The sequence below is a fragment of the Brassica napus genome, chromosome C2 (genome assembly GCF_020379485.1).
Source record: "Brassica napus cultivar Da-Ae chromosome C2, Da-Ae, whole genome shotgun sequence".
NCBI lineage: Eukaryota > Viridiplantae > Streptophyta > Magnoliopsida > Brassicales > Brassicaceae > Brassica > Brassica napus.
The window spans coordinates 31688215-31697051 of record NC_063445.1 but is presented as its reverse complement, the minus strand read 5'-3'; the positions used below and the strand labels follow the sequence as shown (position 1 = coordinate 31697051).

At 42.7% G+C, this 8837-nt stretch overlaps 1 non-coding gene across 1 annotated transcript; it reads right to left on the bottom strand.

The window, feature by feature from the left end:
• Positions 1-3232: 3232 nt before the first annotated feature.
• LOC125582663 lies at positions 3233-3338 on the bottom strand. The gene has a single exon (XR_007320119.1). It is a non-coding gene; the product is annotated as a small nucleolar RNA R71 (small nucleolar RNA).
• Positions 3339-8837: the final 5499 nt, after the last annotated feature.

The following is an 8837-nucleotide window of genomic DNA, read 5'->3' as shown; positions in this document are numbered from 1 at the left end:
ACCACTCCCAAAACCTTTCCCTCCTTTTAAGCTTTCATTGTTTGATGAGTGAGGCCTTCTTCGGAAAGTCTTACATGTGCATAATGTTGAGAGTATCGGGAACGACAATGCTTGATCTTCATTCTTGCTAGATTGGGCACTCTATTGTCTAGCTATAGGTGAGAGGTGAGAGTTGTGATTATGATTTGGGAGCAATGAAAAAGGAAAAGAAATGACTCTTTGTGTTTAAGTGAATTGTCTTATTGGGATAAGTAGAAAAACCTCTAGCTCAAGTTATGAAAAGTCTTGGCCCCCATCTAAAAAAAAAAAAAAAAAAGAGAAATAAAATATGAAAAGAAACGAAAAAGAAAGAAAAAGGGGGCTAGCAAAGTTGTTAGGAGCTAAGTAATGTTTTGAGGTTGTGAAAAATCCCTTGTAGATTTCAAAGAGAAGGAGTTAATGTTCTTAGGATCTTTTGGTGAGAGATGTGAGTTGGGTTTGGCATTTGAGAATGATTGTGTAATTGTATGTTTGGGAAAAGGGTAGAACAATGGAGATTGAGCATTGTATGCATGAATTGATCCCTTTCTTAGATATATTATGTGCAATGTCAAGGCTACTTGTTTCGAGAGTAAACCACCTTAAAGATTTTATGTTTCGAACCTCTTGAATCACTTGAATAAAAGTCTTCCCTCACCCAACCAAATGACTTGGACCAACTTACCATTTGCAAGAATTCACCTGATGTTTTGTGCTTAATGAATGTGAGAGTTGGTTGATTTGAATGTGTGGATGCATGATGATGAGTGTAGGGATGAAAAGAGTTCAGATAGACCTAGAGAAGCTAGAGTGTAATAAGAGAGTGTGCTCGTGCTGGATTAGATGTTGAATCGAGTACTAGTTGTGTTTCTTTTGGCTATGAGCTCCCACCTTCAAACCTCTCTCCCTATGAGTTCTAGAAAGTTCACTTGTGGACAAGTAAAAGAACAAGTTTGGGGGAGTTGATATCTTGTATATTTCCATTATCTTATCCATTCATCCATGTGCATTTTGATCATATAGACTAGGATTTAGCCATGTTTAGGTTGCATTTTGCATACATAAGTCTTTATCAGGTATTGGAGTACCACATGGAGTTCTCGGAGACATTTGGGTGTGTTTGGAGCTCGAAAGAGGTGTAAAGATGATCATTGGACGAGCAGAGCGTTGGGAGCGACTTCCCGGAGCGACACCAGCAAGTCGCTCTGACCTGCCTTTTCAGAGCGACCTTACCAGAGCGATGCGGAGAAGTCGCTCGCCATTTCATCCCGGTGGAAGCCGAAAACTGACCCGGAGCGACCTATCAGAGCGACCACTCCAGGTCGCTCCCGAAGCCCAGAGCGACTTGGCCAGAGTGACACCCCGAGGTCGCTCGCATTTCTATCGCATGACGACAACACAATGGAGCCCGAGCGACCTCTCGCAGCGACACAGCGAGGTCGCTCCCGAAGCATGGAGCGACTACTCGGAGCGACGAGCGGAGGTCGCTCGCATTTTCATCACTCGGGAACGCGAGAACGAGTCCGGAGCGACCTCTCGCAGCGACACAGCGAGGTCGCTCCCGAAGTGTGGAGCGACTACTCGGAGCGACGAGCGGAGGTCGCTCCGCGTCTTATTTCTGCTCGAACTTATGATTTCTCAAGGGCCTTTTGGTCATTTCATGATGCACGTTTTTATTTTCTAAACCTATGTTTTAATACTCTGTAAGCCACCAGGAGGCAGATCTATCTTTGTTCTGAAGAAAACCACCAAAAACCTTGAAAAAGGGGATCTCTTTGATTCATTGATCACATGTTCTACTGTTGATTTCTATTCTATTATCTGTATTTTCTCTGAATGATTAATCTGAAATCCAATATGGGTTTAAGAGGAATCATGGAGATTAGTGAGTAATCACCTTTTGAATTCATGGGTTAGGGAGATTAAGGGTGATTAGGTTAGTTCTAGGATGTTTTAGTGTAGATCATTCTTGTTCCTTGCTAGTAGAGTATTCCTAATGCATCTTCTGAGTTGGCCACTCAAAAGTTGATCAATAGGCATTTCCCACCCGAAAGGTGTTTGATGAAATGCCTGAGACAACTCTCCTAGGCTTTTAGTATACTTTGCCAAAGACATTTGTTGTTAAAGGTGCTAAGATAGCTAATAGACTTGTTAGTAATGATTGTTTTCATATTATTCAACCAAAGACATTTGATGTTTGAGATATGTTAGCAAATGAGCATTTATCTAGACATAGAGCTTGCTTAGAATTGTGTCTAGGCTTAAGGTTGATAGTTTGATTGATCATTTGCCATCATTAGTTCGATACTTGATCACCCAAGGTCTAATCCCTATGCCCATGAGTTCTCTTTTCCCTTAGTCAAGAAAGTATCATTTTGTTATTGCTTTCTAGTATTAGTAGTAGTTTAAAACTCATCTAAATCATTGGTTGCACTTAGATTAAGTGAGTACTTGCATTCTCAGTGCTTTGATATCCCTCAGAACTGGTTCGACAATCACTATACTACAACATTTGTCTTAGGAGCCTTGAAAACTCCTAACATCAAATTGGCGCCGTTGCCAAATTCTGAGTAGATTTGAACATTGAGATTTAGTCACTTACTTGAGACTAAGTCATTTTAATTTTGTTTTGTTACTGATTCTTCTTCTTCACCTACCTTTCACTTTCAGGTGTATGAACTTGAGGAGCAGAGGTCCATCAAACCTAGTTCCAATAGTAGCAGACATCAGAGCTTTCGAGAGGGAGTGTGTTAGAGCTAGAAGAGAAGAAGAACAACAAGCCCACTTGCAGAGATTGGATATTGATATGGCAGATCCACCGCAAGGGGCAGAACACCAACCGCGGGCAGCTCGACCCATTGGTACTTATGACCGGCCCAACATTCATGGTCACAGACTGGGAATCCGAGCACCGGCTGTGGCAGCCAACAACTTTGAGGTCAAGTCAGGACTCCTCAACGTGATCGAGAACAACAAATATCATGGCTTGGCTTTAGAGGACCCATTCGATCACTTGGACAGGTTCGACAGCTACTGTGGGTTGTCAAAAACCAATGGTGTGTCAGAGGATGCCTTAAAGCTGAAGTTATTCCCTTTCTCTTTGGGGGATAAGGCACGTCAGTGGGAGAAGTCTCTACCCAGCGACTCTATCACTACTTGGGATGAGTGCAAGAGAGCATTCTTGGAGAAATTCTTCTCATCCTCAAGAACTGCTAAGCTGAGAAATGAGATCTCCAGTTTCCAACAGAAGAACTTGGAAGGATTCAGTGAAGCCTGGGAGAGATTCAAAGGCTACCAAGCCAATGCCCACACCATGGTTTCTCTAAGGAGAGCTTGCTGAGCACATTCTACAGTGGTGCTCTTCCTAAGTACAGAGCCAGACTGGATACAGCTAGCAATGGGTTCTTCTTGGGAAGAACTGAGGAAGATGCAGAGGAGCTGGTTGACAACATGGTAAAGAGTGATGCAGTCTACAGTGGAGACCACGACAGGGGCAGTAGGGGTGATGATAAGCAGACGAGGAAAGAGATCAAAGCTCTACAGGATAAGATAGACATCCTCCTTGCTGATAAAGCCACACAAGAGCAGCTGCACTTTGTTGGTAACCCAAGCCAAGAAGCAACACCTGTTGTCCATGAGGTTGAGGGTTTGGAAGGTCAGGAAGAGTTGTGTTTCATCAACAACAATGGTAGCTGGTACAAAAAAGAGCCCAACTTTCAGTACAACAACTACCAACAGAAATCCTATCCCAACAACCAACAGAGTGGTTATCCGCCTCGAAACAACCAGCAAGGCAGCTATCAACCTCAGCAAAACCCCTCATCTGGTTCCTCTGCTCCTCAAGAGAGCAGCACTGACACCCTGCTGAAACAAATCTTGGAGTCTCAGACTAGAAGTGAGAAGCATGTTGGATATGAGTTGAAAAACCTTCATTCCAAGATTGATGGGAGCTACAATGAGCTCAACAACAAGTTCTCACATCTTGCTTCTACAGTCAAGAATTTAGAGAATCAGTTTGCTTCCATGAACACTCACCAGACTCGCCAGCAAGGATCTCTACCTGGAAAATCTGACCAAAACCCCAAGGAGGCCAAAGCTATCACCCTTAGGAGTGGTAAGCAGTTACCTCCTACAACCCTCACCAGGGATGCTGAGAAACTAGGTGAGGAGGTGGCCATCAACTTAGATGATGAAGTGGTGATTGTTGATGAGAAATTCAATGATGAAATCTTGGAGAAGATTGTGGAAGCCAAGGGTAAAGGAAAGGTTGGGGAAGAGAAGAAAACAGTGAAGGATGGTGAAGTTCTTGCTCCAGCAAGTGAGAATTCTTTTGTTCCTCCTCCCTATGAACCCAAACTACCATTCCCTGGTAGATTCAAGAGGCAGCTGCTAGAGAAGTACAAGGCTTTGTTTGACAAGCAAATGAGTGAAGCTCAGGTTGCAATGCCCATCATCGATGCTTTCATGTTGATTCCTCAATACAACAAGTTCCTGAAAGATGTTGTAGCTGCAAAGAAGAAGGAAATGGAAAGCATGATGATTCTTACCCATGAGTGCAGTGCCATCATCCAAAGGCTTGATGTTCCAGAGAAGTTAGAGGATCCAGGATGCTTCACACTACCTTGTGCTCTTGGACCTATGGTATTTGAGAAATGTCTCTGCGATTTGGGAGCTAGTGTCAGCGTGATGCCTTTGTCTGTTGCAAAGAAGCTTGGATTCACTCAGTACAAGAAGTGTAAACTCTCTCTGGTGTTAGCTGATCGTTCAGTGAAGTACCCTGTGGGCATCTTAGAGGACCTACCTGTGAAGATTGGAAGGTATGAGATACCTACAGATTTTGTGGTGCTTGAGATGGGTGAGGAGGCTCAGGACCCATTGATTCTTGGAAGGCCATTCTTAGCTACAGCAGGAGCAATTGTTAAGGTGAAAGAGGGCACGATTGATCTCCATTTGGGTAAAGGGCATGTTCTCCACTTTGACATCAAGGAGAAAATGAAGAAACCAACTGTGTTCGGGCAAGCCTTCTACATTGAAGAGATGGGCACTCTTACTGATGAGCACCTTGAAGAGTTACCACCTGAGGACGACGAGGAGGGAGCATCTCCCTCTACTCATTCTCCATAGAAGGTAACCCACTACTTTCCTTGTATATACCATTTCGTTTTTGCATGTTAGTTTTCTCTTTTTGGGTATCTCTCTCTCCTTGACAACACAGAGACTGTGTCATTTAAGTTTGGGGGAGGTACCAAGTATTTGATCACGTTTGCTTTGATGATTTTGAGTCTCATGCATTGCATTATACATATATATTTGCATAAAAAAAAAATTCATTAAGTTTGCATCATTGGCATTTCTAGGAGAGTCTAGAGCATATAGGTTGCATTTACTTGCATTGGGAGCAATGATTTGAAATGCCTTGTAAAGAACATTACTTTGCACCTGAATAGCTTATGCACCTCTCAAAAACACTTGTATGCTTCGAGCCTTGAAGACTCTTCCTGAAACTTGTTGATTGCTGAAACTCAGTCTTTGAAGCCAACTACAACCTTATTTGAACTAAACGAACTTAATGCTTCTTGCTCATGGTCCCTTGTGTACTGAGTCATGGCTATACACACCTGAGTTGTCACATCCTTTATGCCAATCTTATTCTGACAAACTCTAGTGGTAGACCACTCCCAAAACCTTTCCCTCCTTTTAAGCTTTCATTGTTTGATGAGTGAGGCCTTCTTCGGAAAGTCTTACATGTGCATAATGTTGAGAGTATCGGGAACGACAATGCTTGATCTTCATTCTTGCTAGATTGGGCACTCTATTGTCTAGCTATAGGTGGGAGGTGAGAGTTGTGATTATGATTTGGGAGCAATGAAAAAGGAAAAGAAATGACTCTTTGTGTTTAAGTGAATTGTCTTATTGGGATAAGTAGAAAAACCTCTAGCTCAAGTTATGAAAAGTCTTGGCCCCCATCTAAAAAAAAAAAAAAAAAAAAGAAATAAAATATGAAAAGAAACGAAAAAGAAAGAAAAAGGGGGCTAGCAAAGTTGTTAGGAGCTAAGTAATGTTTTGAGGTTGTGAAAAATCCCTTGTAGATTTCAAAGAGAAGGAGTTAATGTTCTTAGGATCTTTTGGTGAGAGATGTGAGTTGGGTTTGGCATTTGAGAATGATTGTGTAATTGTATGTTTGGGAAAAGGGTAGAACAATGGAGATTGAGCATTGTATGCATGAGTTGATCCCTTTCTTAGATATATTATGTGCAATGTCAAGGCTACTTGTTTCGAGAGTAAACCACCTTAAAGATTTTATGTTTCGAACCTCTTGAATCACTTGAATAAAAGTCTTCCCTCACCCAACCAAATGACTTGGACCAACTTACCATTTGCAAGAATTCACCTGATGTTTTGTGCTTAATGAATGTGAGAGTTGGTTGATTTGAATGTGTGGATGCATGATGATGAGTGTAGGGATGAAAAGAGTTCAGATAGACCTAGAGAAGCTAGAGTGTAATAAGAGAGTGTGCTCGTGCTGGATTAGATGTTGAATCGAGTACTAGTTGTGTTTCTTTTGGCTATGAGCTCCCACCTTCAAACCTCTCTCCCTATGAGTTCTAGAAAGTTCACTTGTGGACAAGTAAAAGAACAAGTTTGGGGGAGTTGATATCTTGTATATTTCCATTATCTTATCCATTCATCCATGTGCATTTTGATCATATAGACTAGGATTTAGCCATGTTTAGGTTGCATTTTGCATACATAAGTCTTTATCAGGTATTGGAGTACCACATGGAGTTCTCGGAGACATTTGGGTGTGTTTGGAGCTCGAAAGAGGTGTAAAGATGATCATTGGACGAGCAGAGCGTTGGGAGCGACTTCCCGGAGCGACACCAGCAAGTCGCTCTGACCTGCCTTTTCAGAGCGACCTTACCAGAGCGATGCGGAGAAGTCGCTCGCCATTTCATCCCGGTGGAAGCCGAAAACTGACCCGGAGCGACCTATCAGAGCGACCACTCCAGGTCGCTCCCGAAGCCCAGAGCGACTTGGCCAGAGTGACACCCCGAGGTCGCTCGCATTTCTATCGCATGACGACAACACAATGGAGCCAGAGCGACCTCTCGCAGCGACACAGCGAGGTCGCTCCCGAAGCATGGAGCGACTACTCGGAGCGACGAGCGGAGGTCGCTCGCATTTTCATCACTCGGGAACGCGAGAACGAGTCCGGAGCGACCTCTCGCAGCGACACAGCGAGGTCGCTCCCGAAGTGTGGAGCGACTACTCGGAGCGACGAGCGGAGGTCGCTCCGCGTCTTATTTCTGCTCGAACTTATGATTTCTCAAGGGCCTTTTGGTCATTTCATGATGCACGTTTTTATTTTCTAAACCTATGTTTTAATACTCTGTAAGCCACCAGGAGGCAGATCTATCTTTGTTCTGAAGAAAACCACCAAAAACCTTGAAAAAGGGGATCTCTTTGATTCATTGATCACATGTTCTACTGTTGATTTCTATTCTATTATCTGTATTTTCTCTGAATGATTAATCTGAAATCCAATATGGGTTTAAGAGGAATCATGGAGATTAGTGAGTAATCACCTTTTGAATTCATGGGTTAGGGAGATTAAGGGTGATTAGGTTAGTTCTAGGATGTTTTAGTGTAGATCATTCTTGTTCCTTGCTAGTAGAGTATTCCTAATGCATCTTCTGAGTTGGCCACTCAAAAGTTGATCAATAGGCATTTCCCACCCGAAAGGTGTTTGATGAAATGCCTGAGACAACTCTCCTAGGCTTTTAGTATACTTTGCCAAAGACATTTGTTGTTAAAGGTGCTAAGATAGCTAATAGACTTGTTAGTAATGATTGCTTTCATATTATTCAACCAAAGACATTTGATGTTTGAGATATGTTAGCAAATGAGCATTTATCTAGACATAGAGCTTGCTTAGAATTGTGTCTAGGCTTAAGGTTGATAGTTTGATTGATCATTTGCCATCTTTAGTTCGATACTTGATCACCCAAGGTCTAATCCCTATGCCCATGAGTTCTCTTTTCCCTTAGTCAAGAAAGTATCATTTTGTTATTGCTTTCTAGTATTAGTAGTAGTTTAAAACTCATCTAAATCATTGGTTGCACTTAGATTAAGTGAGTACTTGCTTTCTCAGTGCTTTGATATCCCTCAGAACTGGTTCGACAATCACTATACTACAACATTTGTCTTAGGAGCCTTGAAAACTCCTAACATCAAATTGGCGCCGTTGCCAAATTCTGAGTAGATTTGAACATTGAGATTTAGTCACTTACTTGAGACTAAGTCATTTTAATTTTGTTTTGTTACTGATTCTTCTTCTTCACCTACCTTTCACTTTCAGGTGTATGAACTTGAGGAGCAGAGGTCTGTCAAACCTAGTTCCAATAGTAGCAGACATCAGAGCTTTCGAGAGGGAGTGTGTTAGAGCTAGAAGAGAAGAAGAACAACAAGCCCACTTGCAGAGATTGGATATTGATATGGCAGATCCACCGCAAGGGGCAGAACACCAACCGCGGGCAGCTCGACCCATTGGTACTTATGACCGGCCCAACATTCATGGTCACAGACTGGGAATCCGAGCACCGGCTGTGGCAGCCAACAACTTTGAGGTCAAGTCCGGACTCCTCAATGTGATCGAGAACAACAAATATCATGGTTTGGCTTTAGAGGACCCATTCGATCACTTGGACAGGTTCGACAGCTACTGTGGGTTGTCAAAAACCAATGGTGTGTCAGAGGATGCCTTAAAGCTGAAGTTATTCCCTTTCTCTTTGGGGGATAAGGCACGTCAGTGGGAGAAG